Source organism: Urocitellus parryii, unplaced genomic scaffold, assembly GCF_045843805.1.
Source record: "Urocitellus parryii isolate mUroPar1 unplaced genomic scaffold, mUroPar1.hap1 Scaffold_233, whole genome shotgun sequence".
NCBI lineage: Eukaryota > Metazoa > Chordata > Mammalia > Rodentia > Sciuridae > Urocitellus > Urocitellus parryii.
Genome location: NW_027552390.1, coordinates 17,129 through 33,656, shown reverse-complemented (window position 1 = coordinate 33,656; position 16,528 = coordinate 17,129). Strand labels below are relative to the sequence as shown.

The window sequence follows — 16,528 nt, the reverse complement described above, 5'->3', positions numbered from 1 at the left end:
AGAGAGAGGAAGATAGAAAAACGTGACACTGGATTATCTTTTAATAGCAACTATTGAAACTAGATAATATCAAATACTGGTTAAAAATCAATGGTGAAATGGGCCTGATGGCACATGCCTGTAGTCCCAGTGACTTGGACACTGAGGCTGGAGGATTGCAAATTTGAGGCCAACCTTAGCCACCTTGTGAGGTCCTTAAGAAAGTTAGTGAGACCCTGTCTCAAAAACAAAAAAATAAATGGGGCTTGGGATGGAGGTCAGTGGTAAAGCACTCTGGTTTCAATCCCCAGCATTAAAACAAACAAACAAACAAAAGTCAAAGGTGAGATTATTTTTTTAAAAAAAAATATTTTTTTTTTATTGTCAATGGACTTTATTTATATGTGGTGCTGAGAAGCAAACCCAGTTCCTCACACATTCTAGGCAAGTGCTCTACCGCTGAGCCACAGCCCCAGCCCAAAGGTGAGTTTCTTATATTGATTGTATTTTTGAACTGATTACTGCTATGGGTGACTAAACTCAAACCCACTGGAGATCCTTTGCAGACTGATGTAGAATGCACTTGAACTTTTCTGTCCAAAGTAGAAGAAGCCAAAGCTTTTATTTCATGATTCTTTCTTATTGGTTGACGATTGCCTTCCAGCATCCTTGTATTTCTCAGCTGGCTTCCCTGTGCACAAGAACTCTAATATGAATGAAAGAATTCAGAATAATTGATTCTTGAGTGCATTTTAAATAGATAATAATGGTCTGTACTTATTTTGGAATCTAGTCATGTCATTCTCAAATGCACCTTAACAAACAAATATTTGATTATCTAATAGAAACTAGAAGCAGAAAATGGCAAGAGTTGTAGGAGACTGTGATATTTCAGATGATGACAGATCCTCAGCAACTTGAGTTCAGCAACTTGTGCTCAATCTGTTGGGAGTACATATGTGTCTTGTTTTTCCCCAGTCCTGAGTCTCATTCCACATAGTATGTTTAACTAGTGTAACATTTATGGTCTCCATGTCCGTATTCCTTTCCTACAGAGTGAAGAGTTATATTTGATCATGGGGTTTGGAAGGAGAAACTGGGCAGGTATATTACAGTCCTCTCAACTTTGATTTTTCTTGGGATTTAGCCATGCAGAAAAAGTACACGCAGACACACAGGTTGGCTTCTCCTCTTTTAAGTTTTTCGGGAAGAGGCCCTCCACTCAGGAATGCCTGGTGGTGGGAGGAGGGGACATTGTTTCCTGTGACTGAATGAACAAGCATGAGAAAGGTCCTGGCCTGTAAGCCAGTCTAACCCGTAACCAGTAACCAGTGTTTGTATCTGTCTCTCTATCCCCCCCCCCCTCTTTGTTTTCTTTTGATGCCAGGGAATGAATTCAGAAGCACTCAACCACTGAGCCACACACACCCCTACCCCACTCCTATTTTGTATTTTAGGTAATGGTGCAAAATTCATTGGAGCAGAGGGATCTGATGAAGGTCCTTGCCCATTAATTCACTGGCTGCGTGGCTCATGTGTCTTTTTCATCAGTTAATAATGTTTATTTAACTATATTGAAAAAGCCAGACATAACCTAATCATGAGAGGTCTGGTAATAGATGGTATGGCATAGGGGAAACAGCACCAGCTGAGTCAGGCTGGCTTGGCTTCAGATCGCAGCCCTGGCCCATTTTCCTCTGAGTTGCTTAACTTCCTTGGTCTCAGCAGTTTCCTCCACAGGGGACTCTGTGATACATTTCTGGTGGAGCTGCTAAGATCCCAGATGATCTGTGGAAAATAGCCGATTTGTGGCAGGGACATCAGATATTTTAACAGGAACTCCATATACCATAATGGTCACAAACTTTTGTTTATTGTAGTAAGATGGATGAAATAAGTAAACACAGTGAGCCTTCCCACCTAGAGGTAGAAGAAATGAAGAATTATTGCCCCAGAACAGAAGCAGTGAATGTGCCACATTCAGACTATTGTTCATATTTCACATCCTGCAGACATTGATAATCAATTGTCATACTCCTACTGAAGCTGGGAGGTGGGGGTGGGGTGGGGGGAGCTTCTGAGTATGGCTGCAGGCCAATACCAATTAACTGGAGTTAGCTTGTGCAATGTCACCCATTTACCACTGTCATCCCAAGCAGAAGGCCCAGGGAAGCATTTCTGAGAGCTTGTTTGTTGACATTCAATTTAACAAAAGGGGGATTTGACTGAGAGATAGCCCCCAAGAGTGAAAATTAAGTCTCTAAGCATCAGAAGCAGCTTCTTTGAATTGTGGAGGCAACCCTCAACCAGGAAATAATTTAGAAAGACATTTGAAAGTGCTTAGATTCTCTTTTCCATGATTAAGAATGGGCTTGTCTCTACTGTCCATGCCCCAGGAAGGGTGCAGCTGTAGGCAACACAGCCTGCTGAAATAGCATGGCTTCCGGATCCTGCAAGTCTCTCTCCAGGCCCAGACTTCCCCAGAAGAGGGAACTCAACTCTGGTCACCACCCCCTCAGTGCAGTTTCTGTTTCCCCCTCCCTCCTTCCATCATCATAGCCAAGGGCTGTCCAGACACAGGAGGCAGGAAGAGAGTCAGTTCTCAGTTTCTTCCTCCACCACAGCCCTTCCTGGGCCCCAGCTGGCAGGGAGGAAATGGGAAGTGCATTTTCCCTCTGGTGAGCCACACAGTTGGTTGTAGGACTTTATGTAGCCTACCCATCCCCATAGGCTACAAAGTCTTTGCATAAACATTACCCCCAAGTGCTGGGAACTGAAAAGAGATCATTGACACTAGACATAAATAAATACTCACTACCTAAAACACAAACCAATGAGCAGGGAAAGATGGAGGATTCTGGGTTTCAGATTCCTCATTAGACCTGATCCTGGGCATTTATGCTGCTTGTTAGACAATCAGTGTTGCTGTTGTGACTGGTAGTGGATGGTGGGAGGAGACCGTGGCAGGTAGCTGCTGATGGCTCTGCCCATCTCAGGTCCTTAAAAATTGATATTTACTGATATGTGACTTTTTCCCTGAAAAACTTCAAAGGCCCAGGAAAGAAGAAAAACTTCCCTTCACCAACCTGGGCTGACTCTTCCATATTCCAATAACCCAGACATGATGTTCAAGCAGGATGATATCAGCAAATGTGATGTTGAAGCAAGATGAAGATGCAGGCAGAAGATACAAAGTAGCACACAGGTAGAATGAACAAGTCTGAATATTTAACACACAATTTGAAGACTAAAAAAAGGACAAGCCACACGCATTTCATGAGATGCACTGAGAAAGGCAGCAAACCAGAGTGAGCATCAGGTCTCCAGCACACGAACACCAGGCAAACTGGTTTCCTTGGACCAAGCCAGCTTCCTGAAGCCCTATTGTAGAGGGAGGGAAGTTGGAACCTCAGAGACCTCTTGGGGAGTTCACTGAGTTCAAACCTAAATTAGGAAGTCTGAAGAGAAAACTTTAACAAGTCCATAACAACAAGACATCAGGCCAGGCATGCACCACCATGCCTGGTGGTTCTAAACTCAGTGAGACCTGGTCCCTAAATAAGATATATATATATATATATATATATATATATATATATATATATATATATATATATATATTAAGGGGGAGGATGTTAAGGACTTGGCTCAGTAGTTAAGCAACCTTGGGTTTAATCCCCAGTTTTTTGAAAAAAAAATGACATCAGATAAAATTGTTGATTCACTAATTGTTACTAGTAAATGATTTTTATGGAAAAAAATACAAGCATGCTATAAGCAGATTTAAGGATAATGGAGAGAGTGATAATGATAATTGGAAGGCTTTAAAAGGTTAAACTGAAGGTGGTTGAGATACCTTCATGGCAGAAAAAAGAGATATAAAAAGATTCAAGATGTGGAAATATATTTTAATATGGAAGGTTAAAAGAAAAAGAAATGGTTCTAGATGAGATAATCTTTGTGTGGTAAAGGAAAAAGTTGTAAAATGTCTAAGTAAGTTGCAAAGGGCTTTAAAAGGTTAAATTGAAGGTGGTTAAGATGCCTTAATGATGGAGGAAAGATTGTGTCATTCAAAGTCTAGTTAATCTTAAAAGCATTACTTAAAAAAAACATGAAAATGGGAAGATAATAGGATAAAAGCAATTTGGAGAAAGAATATTGCAAATTTGAAGTGAAAACCTTTGAAGACAGGAGTAAAGGACGGTGAAAAAAGATAGAAAAGATGTAGGAAGATAGAGAAGATGTAGGAAGACAAGAATTTTAAACCCACAAAATAGGAAACAAAAGAAAACTAGGAGGACATAAAGCAACTAAGGGTGAATGTACAAACCTTAGGAAAAAAAAACTAGAAGATAGAAACAAGCAATTCTGTGGTATCTAGCTGCTGGGAATCTGCTAGGGAAGCCCGAGAGGCTGCACCATGATGTCCGTGATTCCCAGGATGTCCATGATGTGACGTGGGCACTTCTCTACAGCAAGCAGAGAGGAGCAGCTCTGACGCTCCCTGCTCCTTCTTGGTAGGCTGGTGCCGGGCTGCCTGCGGGATGCTTAGGGCACACAGCAAATGGGAAAAACAGCATCAGCATCACTCTGTACCTGCAGCGTCAGACCTGGCGTAGCCAGCTCTAGAGGTAGAAGCCATGAAAAGCCCATCTTCATTGTCAAGTAGCCACCTCTTCTCACACAGAAGCGACTTCACAGCCACCCCACAGCCAATTCCTCTGCCAGGGTCCCCCAATCTCCAGTAACCAAGGAAATCTCTGATGAAGGGTAAGTTCCAGAAACCTCACTTAAAATCAGCAGCATTAACAAAGTTTTCTAAATATTTTTTTCTGTCCAGTTTAATCATAATTTACTCAAGCTCTAAAACATATTAAAATATACTTCAATGTTCTCCTAAATATATTTATATATAAATCCCTGAGTAGATCCCTGTCAACTTGAAATTCACTATTTACAGTTAATAAACACCCGGGGTGCAAGCAGAGGCCCCAAGCCTGCACCCTCTGTGCTGTCCCATGTCAGGAGAGCAGACCAGGCCACCCTTCCTAAAAGTGGGAGGAGTTGGGTGCTGAGGCGGGACCCCAGCACAGGAGCGGCAGGGACTGCTGCTCACTCATCCTTGGGGACTCAGAGGTCCTGACCTGACAATGCAGCAGGGCCACCATAATGCTTCTCAGGAACCTCTGTTCTGATTTTTTTTTACCTCAGGACAGCTGGTGCCAAAGATGAGAAAGGAGTTTAACCAAACTTGGAGAAGAAAACAAGCCAAGAAGGAAAAGGAAGGGGGAACTAAAGAGAAGGTAAAGAGGATTTCAGGGAAGAAATGTGGAAGCTGGAGGGTACACTGTGGTGGGTCCTCGCCCATCAGCACCTGATGATAAATGGAGGGTGGAGCCTCAGTGACGAGGTGCCGCTGTTCAAAGCAGTAAAAACACACACAAATGAAACCAGCTGGACTGTCAGGGAGACAAGGGGTGGTTTCTCTCTGCCTCAGGGACCAGATGATCATATCTTCTCTGTGAATCCCATGCCCAGAAAAGGTCACCCTAACAATGTTGCCTAAGAAGGGACTGGCTCACTGAGCCCCACAAGCCTCCTCAAGGTGACCCAGCTTACTCTCTCATTGGAGCTAATCACAAGCCCAGCTGCTGCCCCCACCTGCCTCCCCCACCCTTCTTGAAGCCTGGGTAGGAGGGTCCCACTTGAGGATATCTGTCCTTGTACTCCCACAGATCCCCAAATTGAGAGACTCCAAAGGCCACCTGCTGAGAAGCATCCAGACTTCTCTTCCTGACCTCCTGCACTGCCTGCCCAAGACTTGGCACAGTGTCCACTGGCTGTCCTGTAGCCCACTCCAAAGAGGCCGAGAAAATGAGCAAAAGCCTCCTTCTTAGAGAGAGGAAAGAGGGGAGAGACATTGTCCTTGAAGGAAAACACTGCTGGCAAATGTGCTTCCACACAGCCACAGTGACAAGTGCTCGGCCCCTGGTCCAGAAGCCACCTGGACCCCACCTGAGGACATCCCAGAGAAGGGCCTCCCCAAGCAGCCCACAGTGATTTGATTCTGGAGAGAGGGACTGGTGAGAGTTTGCACCAGGCTCTGAATGGACACTTCCTGCACTTGAGTCCTTTGGGATTCACAGATAAGTTCTTCTTTCTGGTGGTACACCTCAGCTCCCCTCCTGCCAGTCAGCTCTCCCACGCATCTGTCATTCTTACTTCATGAAGCCCACCAGGTCATGGCCACTCCCATGGAACAGGGAATGTGGCGGGTTCACCTTCAAGTCTGCCAAAGAAACTGCTGGGCTGGCCCCAGTTTGCTGGCCTAAGAGACTTTCTAAACACAAGTATCTCTAGAGCTGTCTTGTGGACACCAGCAGTATTGCTGGACACCAGCAGTATTGATGGTCAGGTGCGTCCTGTGCAGCTGGTCAAGGCTGGAACAAACAGGAGAGGAGGCCCTAGAACAGAAACTGAAGAAATCACCTATCACACTGTTGACAGTCCACCCATCACTGGACATTGACAATGGGTCGTGTGGTAGGGGGCCGGGTGGGACCAGGAATGTGCATTTCTGATCAGGTAGCAGCAGAGACACGGCTTGTCAGGGTTCAGGGCTCCATACCATTCCCAGTGCATAGGTCCCATGGTGGTTAGCAAGCAGGATTACTTGGCAATGCAGTGGCAGGCAGATGCCGAATCAGCCAGAACAGACACTGCCTAACACTGGCTGTTCCAATGACAATTTGACATTTTTACAAAGTTGGAGCCTTTTGTGGGAGCTCAGGATGGGTGTCCAGGAAGAGCAACCCCCAAAAGAGGAGAAGCTGCAGTTCTCAACACAAGCTGCAGTGTACTCTCCTGGGAACTCAAACACTGGGGTTCTTCTCCCCCAGAACAACACAGTGCCAGCCTCTGCAGTAGGGGTAAAGGCAGGAAATGTTGACAAACTGCCTGATGGTCCTCAGGGCACACAGTATTGAAAGCCACGTATTAGAGGCCATTTGGCACTGCCTGGCTGGGCACTCAGCTGATGAGGGAGGAGCTTGTGGCAATATAGGTGAAGCTGTGGATTCCATAGACATGGCACGGAGATGTCACAATGCCAGGGACCCAGAAAAGACAACCTCCAAAGATAACTGAGGTCAAGAAGATGTGGTCAAATCCAACTTCCAAGCCACAGGGGTGATCCACAACCAAGTAATATGCATAGTTCTAAAGGTGGGTCCAGGATTCTATGGCATTCATCTTGATGTCTTTCTGGAATTAAGGAGAAACATGCTAAAATCTGATTCTGAAACACATTATTTTTATCTCACCAGTCTCTTCAACAGCCTGGGCACATCCTTATGATCTGATAAGTGGGGAAGGGCTGGTGTGAGATCCTCCATTGCTCAACACCCTGAAGGTGCTGATGGGAAGCTGCAAGGAGAACCCAGAGCCACCCACTGCCTGCATCATGAGACAGATAAGTGCGTGTCAGCACGTATCCAGGGTTATAGTAAAGAGCTTCCATAGTCTATGATAGTTTTTGAATCCATGGTTCCCAGTATTTCAATTAAATATTTAAATAAAGTGCATGTGTAACAGATACTCTAAGATCCAGTAAGAATTTCTCAGTCTTTGAAGATAAAAGCATGAACAGAAAACTCCCTAAGAGCTCAGGGCCCAGGCAAATCACATCTGCATCCTGCCAAAATCCCCACATCCTGGATATCTTATACAGTTGGTATGAGGAGGAACTAAAGTTCAGGGACAATCATCAAAGGAGAAATAAAAGTAAACTCCACTGGAGCCTGGATGAGAGGGCTGCCCTGAAAATGCCAAATACTCCTAGAAATTTGCCCAAAACAAGCTTGTTAAAACTCAGTTCTAGCCTCCTGTTCCTAAAAATCACCCTCCTGCCCCCTTCAGCAGTTCCATCCCTCTGGGATCCTATCTTTCATGAATTTTTACATTTTAAGGATATACAGATTTGACTTATCTAAGAGCACGTAAGACTTAATTTTGTATTTCCAGTAATCATTTGTTGAGCTCACCCCACTTATTAAAAGACAATTTTTCTCTTATATCCAATAAAAGATTTCCTATGCAGTTTTTACAAAGCCCCCTGTTTAAAATGAGTCTAGCAAGAAATGCAGTTAATGCATTGTTTTCTAATAATTTGACAATGATTTTCGTTATTATTACTGTATGAACAAGAGAGATTTAAAATAAGACACTGAAATCTGAACTGTTTCATTTGATAATTTTGCTGTAAAATGTCAATGCCCCCCCCCAGCACTAGCCCAACTCAGGCCCTCTGCCCATCCACCCCTTCACGTCCTTTTCCTCCAGCGCGGTGCCCGCTTTCCCTTCTGAGCTTCCTCCTGGCGCTTCCTCTCTGCCTCTTCTGCCTTCTTCTTTTCTTCCTTGGCCTCCTTGTATCGCCACTTGGGGATCTGCAGGTGGGTGCTGTCCTTGGCGCTGCCCTTGCGGCCTATGCGCTCTGGCTGGAAGTGGGTGCAGGCGCCTTGCTGATGCGGACCCTGGGGACCACCACACCTGGCCGCACACTGCTCTGGTGCAGGAGCTGCAGGGGAAGGAGGCTGGCCTTCCACCACGCAGAGGCTGACCCCTGGGCCGCTGGAAGGTAGGGAGATGGGGGACTGAGTCTCGGAGCCTCCTCTCCGGAGCCCCCACCACCTCAGAAATCCGAAATTGCTGTTCAGCACCTTCTGCCTCGTCCCTCTCTTGGGCAAGGGTGTCCTGGTCCCCCTTAGCTGCCAGGATTTCCTGCACTGACAGTCGCCATTTTCCAACACAGGGAGCGTCCTCCGGACACACAGTTTGGCAGACGATGGCCACAGCAGGACTATAAAGGTTGTGGTCATCCTGACCATATGGTCAAGGACGGCCCCATCCTCCAGGCCCCGGCCTGAGTGCGAGGTCAGCGTGGACCTCACGAATTCAGCGAGCCTCTGCAAGCAGTTTTTGGAGGCTGCAAGCTAAGAATTCAGTGAGCCGCTGCAAGCAGTTTTTGGAGGCTGCAGGCTTCAGAACCGCCTACGGGGACAGCGGCACCTCTAGCCTGTACTTCTCCCCAAACTGTTCAGGGCAGGGTCGTTCCAGCAGCCTCTGCATGTCACTCCTGGGGTGACATCCCGTGGGTGGCTGCCCAGGGCGTGTACATCTGCCCCTGAAAAACAAGAAGCACAAATGGTGGCTGCAGCAGCAATTCAAAGAATGGAACAAAGGTTAAATTTCCAAAACCGAATAACAAACTCTATCCTGGAGCCACTGCCACCTGCATGTGACAGTCATCTACTGCATTTACCTCTGCAACAAGAAAAGGTTTCTCATGCATCATTTGATGTTTTTGTCTTTTCTAAATAAAAATTTGTCTGAATCTATATCATGATTTTTTTTCTTTTTAAGAAATAAAATTCCAGCTGGGTGCAGTGGCTCACTCCTGTAATCTCAGCAACTTGGGAGGTTGAGGCAGGAGGATTGATTGCAAGTTCAAAGCCAGCCTCAGTAATAGCAAGGCACCAAGCAAGTCAGTGAGCCCCTGTCTCTAAATAAAATACAAAATAAGGCTGGGAATGTGGCTCAGTGGTTGAGTGCCTCTGAGTTCAATCCCTGGTACCCAAAAGAAAGAAAGAAGATTCCATAGCTCTCTGCCAATGGATACATGTCTAGACAACAAAAATGTCTTGAGATCAGTTGATGATGCAGCTGGAGTGCTCAAAATGCTAATGGTAACAATCACTTGCAAGGCACTCAGTACCATCTCTTCTGTCCTATCACTTGGAGGGCTGCTGTGGGTCCTCTTTTGTGGGAAATGGTGGTCCTTCACCTCTCCCACTGGGTAGTTAACTGGCTGGGGTACTGCAGCCCATATTCCTATAGACCAGACAGTGGGCTATTCCAAAACAGAGGCCATATTTTATGCATTTTTTCTTCTGCAACACATCTAATCCTGGCAGGTGGGAGGCATGCCTATAACAAAGGATCATTACAGAATGAATGATGGTCACAGTGGCTGGGGGCCTGCCTGGGCTGCAAAGCTGGCAAGTTCTAGGAAGTAGAGAGCTCCAGGGAGCGCCTTGGGTCCCCTGCACTCAGCTCTGTGTGCTAACAACCACCCAGCAGGGCAGTTGTGATGGTCAGTATTCTGGGTCAGCTTGGCTACACTAGAACACCCAGTGCTTTAATCACACACTAATCTAGGTGTGGCCTGAAGGGATCTTGTAGCTTTGGCTAACACCTTCTAATCAGTTAACTTTAAGTCAAGGAGATCAACCCCAAAGAAATGTCTAGGCCTCATCCAATCATGGCCTGCCTTAAGAACAAAGACTCAAATTTCCTAGAGAAGAAAAAGTTCTTGTTGCATTCATATATGAATATGCAACAGCAAATCCTATCATTATATATAATTATAATACACCATACTACAGTGATGCAGCCACATCAATGTTTATAGCAGCTCAATTCACAATAGCTTATCTGTGGAACCCACCTAGATGCACATCAGTAGATGGGTGAATAAAGAGACTGGTATGCATACACAATGAACTATTTCTCAGCATTAAAAAGAATAAAATTATGGCATTTGCACGTAAATGGATAGAGCTGGAGAATATCATGCTATGTAAAGTAAGTCATTCCCATAAAACTAAAGGCAGAACTTTCTCAGATTAGTGGGTGCTGATTCATAATGGTGGGGGTGGGAGGGCAAGGGAAGAATGGAGAAACTTTGGATTAGGCAAAGAGGAGGGTGGGGGAGGGTAGGGGGCATGGGGCAGGAAAGATGGTGGAATGAGAGAGACATCATTACCTTAGATACATGTATAATGGCATGAATGGTACAACTCTGCATCATGTACAACCAAAGAATTGAAAAGTTATGCTCCATTGTGTACAATGAATTGAAATATATTTCTGCTGTCATGTATAACTAAGTAGAATAAATAAAACATCAAAATATAATGCACCAACAAAAAAACATGGAATAAAAGGAAAAGTTCTGCCTCTAGATTTCAGTATTAACTCCTACCTGTGGGCCTAGCCTACAAATTTTAGACTTACCAACCCCCACAACGGCATGAGCCAATTCCTTAAAATAAATCTCTTAATTTATGCAAACTATCAGTTCTTATTGTCTAGAAAATCTTTAATGATGTATCCCCAACGTCTACCTGAATGTCTCTCCATTATACCCACTACCCCCCCCCACATACAAACATTCCAACATTAAACTCCAAACATCCTGGTGAAATATGCATAAATTTCAACTTGGCAATGTAGAAATTATTACAACATTGCTGTTAATCTTGGCCCAAACTCAGCCCCACATACAGTTAGAAATCATTCAGGATTTCAAGTCCCATTAGTCATATCTCTACTGGCAAAGCAATGTGAAAAACTAGGGCAATTATCTAGTCTGTGAGCTCCCTGGAGACAGGCCTGGCAGAGGCAGCTTCATTTATATCCCACACAGACCCAGGTGTTGACATGCGGTGGCTGATCAATATGTGCTGAGCTGAGAGGCGGCGGGGGGGGGGGGGGCGCTGCCACTTCCTGCTCTGCAAGCCCCAGTGGCCTCATAGCCAGGCAGACCTGGCTCACATGAGCTCACCTGCTAATAGTCTTAATTCTGTGACACATTAAAGAATAGCCATCTTACAAGAGTGGTAATTATTTGGAACCAGAAATCAGGAGAACTCATTAGTTAGAATACAATTTATAAACTGACTAAAATGAAAAGGGGGCAGTAAAAAATGTCAATGCAGAAAATAGATGACACATTAAACCTTAATTAATTGCATGTCACTTAAAAAAGAAAATAAAACTGCAAAATTAAAATCTTCATAAACACTGTGTGAAAGAGACATTTTTCAAATGCTAATGCTGTTGCCAAATGTCACCTTGGGGGGGGGCAGGCAATATCGTCCCTGACTCTGAACCGTTGGTCTAACCTAATGACTGAAGTCTGTTTCCCATTTGTCCGGCTGCCTGTATCCAAGCAACCTTGTGCTGGCCAGATCCCTATGGGTTATTCACCTCCTGAGAACAGGGACAAGTGTACTTGCTGCTGTTGCCACTGTCTCCTACCAGAGATCTGGTGACTCTCTTGGAATCAAGAGGTGAAAAAGCAAGAAGCTAAGGGAATTGATGAACAGGAGGAGAAAATCAGGTCCATGTTGTCTTCTCTGATCCAAGGTCAGCTTTGGACAGTGACCACCAACCTTAAGACTCCTAGTGAGATATGAAGAAAAGACACCTGTCTAATCCACTCTCAAAGTCAGGACTTCTGCTACTGCAGTGCAAAACATCCGAAACTAGTGACAAAGGGGAAAAAATAATGTTCCCACCCTCTCAGTTCACTTTTCCCTGGGAGTCAGGCCAGGCTCCCGAGGACAGTAGGAGGTGGGCGCAGAAGTCACTTTCTTTTTTCTTCTCCACCAGCCCCCACCCTGATGGCATCCTTCCTAGGCAGCCCAGTCCAGACCACCCTCCTGTTACAGGAGGTGATACACCACAAGGGTGGGCCAGCCCCTGCCAGCTTCCTGCTGGGCCACCTCTAGCCTGTGTCTGGGGCACTGGGTGTGTAATCAGTGCAGCAAGTCAGGATTGCAGGGTCACGGGGGAGAGCCTGCTGTACAGCCCAGTGGGACTAAGGAGCTACCTCCATGGCACAGCAAGTGGGAAAAGTGTACCCTGCCCCCATGAGGGGCCAGAATTGGAAGATAAATCCCCCAGTGTCCTTGTCCCTTGGGGTATCTCCCAGATGGATTCTGCTCATCTCTCAGAGGTCCCAGCAGGGCTGAGTCTCAGTCACCCACCAGCAACTGCTCAGGAGCCCGAGGTCATTGGATTAGCATTGTCTCTTCCCAAATCCCTCCCCACACCCACATCCTGCCAGGCTGCTTCCCAAAAGCAACCTTTGAAAAAAATCTATTTGTCCTCAAGTCCTTGTCTCAGGGTTTGTTTGGGGGATGAAGGGGTGTGGTATGAATTTCCTGAGTTAATTTTTCTCTAATAACGTGAAACAACTCCAGTGTGGCAAATTCTCAGTTCACAAAAAAATCCCCGTTTTCCTCATAAACAGAAAGCAATATAAGTCCCTGGTTTACCAGAAGTCTAGTCAGGGCTTGCCGGAGATGGGCAGGACCGTGGAGCAAGAACACGGTGTCTTTTCTGGCTCTTCATCTTCCTTTTAATCTATGTGCTCTCTGGAATCATGCAAGATGCAGGCCTTTGTTTGTTTCTCCTCCCAAGGCATCAGCCTTATTTTACACCGCACTTCAGTATAAACAGGGGCTCTCAAAAGCAACCTGGAACCTAGCAATCTCCATAAAAAAATCCTGTCCTCCATGCAGCTTCTCAGATCCAACCGATTTAAATAGACTTGTCACTCTGGGACGTTAATATTCCACTGAATCAACATGGTCCTGCTGCCTCCCTTGGGATTGTCATCAGCACAGATGACAGTATTAGGAAGCCAAACCCAAAGACCCATTGAATCAGGTTTCCAGAATCTGGTTATGTTTTTTATTTAAATTAAAATTTCTGATACTTCTAACATTCTTTTGTTCTACTGAACAATGCAGACCCAACCTGATCTGTACCTGTACATTATAGATGGTGAGAAAATCTAAAAAGTTGAGGGTTTCATCCAATTTGATCATTCATCATTTATAAGCTGAAATGTTTGCTATTGAAAATAAACTGCAACTCAGAAACTAAGGTGCAGAAAAACATTCAGGAAACAAAGATCACCTTATCTGAAGAACTTAGAAATGCATGTTTTTATATGTAGTAAGGGTTGCACACTTTACTTTTCAAATTATCACAGGATGACCGTTTTGCAGTTAATTCCTGGGTAACCTTCCTAAGCTATACATAGACTCACTCCATGTTGAAGGGTCTGTCAATCTAAAAGAAATTCTCAGGCTGTTGGGAACTTTCAATGCTTTAGGTTCTCCTGATATGGATATGTTTAAATGGAAATAAGAGACATAAAAATAGTTGACAATTGTAATCTAACTTAGTAGTGATAATAGCAAATGACCACTCCCAACTAAAGCCTAAGGGGGCAGCTTGAATGCTCCCTGGAAAAGGTCTCATCTTTATTTTAGACAGCATAGAACTAGCTGGGAGGAAGAAACATATCTAAGAACAAAAAGATCTTCTCTTTTTTCATCCTTTCTCACTTATTAGCTATATCAGTAGTCCCTGTCCCCACAAACCCACACCCCACAGAGGATGTTTGGCAGTGCCTGGGACATTTCTGGCTGTCATGACTGGGGATCCTTCAGCCATCTAGAGGGTAGAGGCTAGGGACATCACTGAACAACCTACAGTTGTCAGAACCTCCCCCCACCTCCACAACATGAACTTATCTGGCCCCAAATCTCAAAATCAAGCCAAGGTTAAGAAACCCCTGAGTTACATGCTTGCTTACTACCCTAGTAAATTAAAGATCTCATCACACAATATTTTTCAAAGAGAAAAATATGCCTTGTTCTTTTATTCACTTAATGAATAACTACAGAATACATAAACTCTCTAATAATGGTAACAATAAAATCCTAAGCGACATGCCCTGATGGCAGCCATCTAAGGTGGCCCTGGCAGGAAAGAGCTCCCTCCCTCAGTGCCATCATGGCTTCCATCCCAGAGAAGAGGAAACCACGGTCCAGAAAGGCAAGAGACTGCCTTCAAAACCTCCATCCTTGTTCTTTGAGTTCATTTGTCCTATAGCATCCTGTAAGACACAGAGTTTAAAGCAGGAAGAAAAAAATTAAAAGTTGTAAATCCCCAAATCCCAGATGGATCAGAGAAAAACAGGCTTACACAATGCCGAGTCATAAACAATATGTGAAGACAAACTGTCACAGGCCAGAGGCAACTGGGAATACATGACAACTAAACGGGGAGCCAGCTGGGGTCCTGGGACAGAGAAGGAGCTTTAAAGGAGGAGACAGGATCTGGAAGAGCCCTGATGGCATTCCCAGGAGAACCACCATCTGAATGTTGCCCCTCCCAGACTTCATATGTGTGGCACTCCATACCCAAGGGGATGGTATAAAGAGGTGGGGGCTTTAGGAGGTGCTTGGTCACAGGATGGGCCTCGGGAATGGGATTGGTGCCCTCATGCAAGAGGCCAGAGGGTGCCCGCAGCCCTTCCAACAGGGAGGACATGACAAGAGGGAACAGACCCCCACTGGACATCAATCTGCTGGTACTTTGATCTTGGCTTCCCTGACTCTGAACTGTGAGCAATAAACATATTGTTTATAAATCATCCTGTCTGGTATTTTGCTATAGCAGTAAGAATGGACTAAGAGAGGGAAAATGTCAGCTCTTCAGGAACTTGTACCACTAAGCGGAATTGGCTGACCCCAGTGCACGGCCAAAAATAAAGATAAATTAAGGCAGCAAATGAATATGAACAACAGCTATTTGATATTGAGTGCATTACATGTACTTAGACACATCTTCTCGCTTAATTCTCAAAATAACCAGGTGAGGTGGCACTAAAGACTATCCCTGACCCCAGTTTTAAGTCAGGAAAAGAATTAGCGGTTCATCAGAAAGAAGTTGGTTTAGTAGCTCATTAAAACTGCATAGCCCTTGAGAGTTTATAAGGTAAACTATTTTATCCTCAGGCAAGAGGGACAGAAAGAGGTCATTACCCCCATTTTGCAGATGGGGACTGGTGAGTGTCTTCTCCAGGCTGATAAGGACCTAAGGGACAAAGGGGGCTGCCCTGTTGATCCCAAGCAGAAGCCTGTAACTTCCACTGACTCTGGAAACTGCCGCACAACACATCATCCTGAAGCTCCAACTGCCAGCAAGCAGGAGGCAGCCTGGCCCCTACCACCCCCTCCTGTGCTCACTCCAACAGCACGTCGGACCACCCCTTCCTGTGCCCACTTCAGCAGCGCATTGGACCACCCTCTCCTGTGCCCACTCCAACAGCTATCGGCCCATCCAGGGCCAAGACCAGAATGCACATTCTGAAGAGCAGATGTGTACAGGGTTGGGAGCTGATGTATGAGGTGGAGGAAGCCAAGGGCAAGGGAAGGTGTCACTCCTCCCAGAGCTCAGCACTCACCTGCCAGCAGCTGGCTGTGACCCCCTCCACCAACCTGAAGACTGTCATCACCTCAACAAAGACCCCATTCTTTGAGGCATCTGCCAGGCTGTTTCCATGTGGATGATTCGTCTCTTTGAGGAATGTTCTTTAAAGGAGTCAGTTATTTCCAGGGCCCACAGGTGCGAGGGACAAGAGGCACGTGCCTGCGAGCATCAGGGCTCTGACGCACTCCATCCAGCCCTGCATAGCTGCTTTCATCAGGGTAGTGAAGCCAAACACATTCCTCCTTTCAAGGTCAAGACCAGGGAAATAGTTCAACAGGTAGTTGGTGATGGTGGAGTGCCCTGAAAGAGAACGCTACACGTGTGGGTCTCACTCACACAAGGCCTCCAGAGGGACCGGAGTGTGTCGGGAGGTGGCACAAGAGGAAGCAAGGCCCCTGGCAGCTTCCTGCTCTGC

The 16,528-nt window shown here is 45.5% G+C and overlaps 1 pseudogene; it reads right to left on the bottom strand.

Moving 5' to 3' along the window:
* Positions 1-8,300: 8,300 nt before the first annotated feature.
* LOC144251823 (ankyrin repeat domain-containing protein 33B-like) lies at positions 8,301-16,327 on the bottom strand (annotated as a pseudogene).
* Between the last annotated feature and the right edge of the window lie 201 nt (positions 16,328-16,528).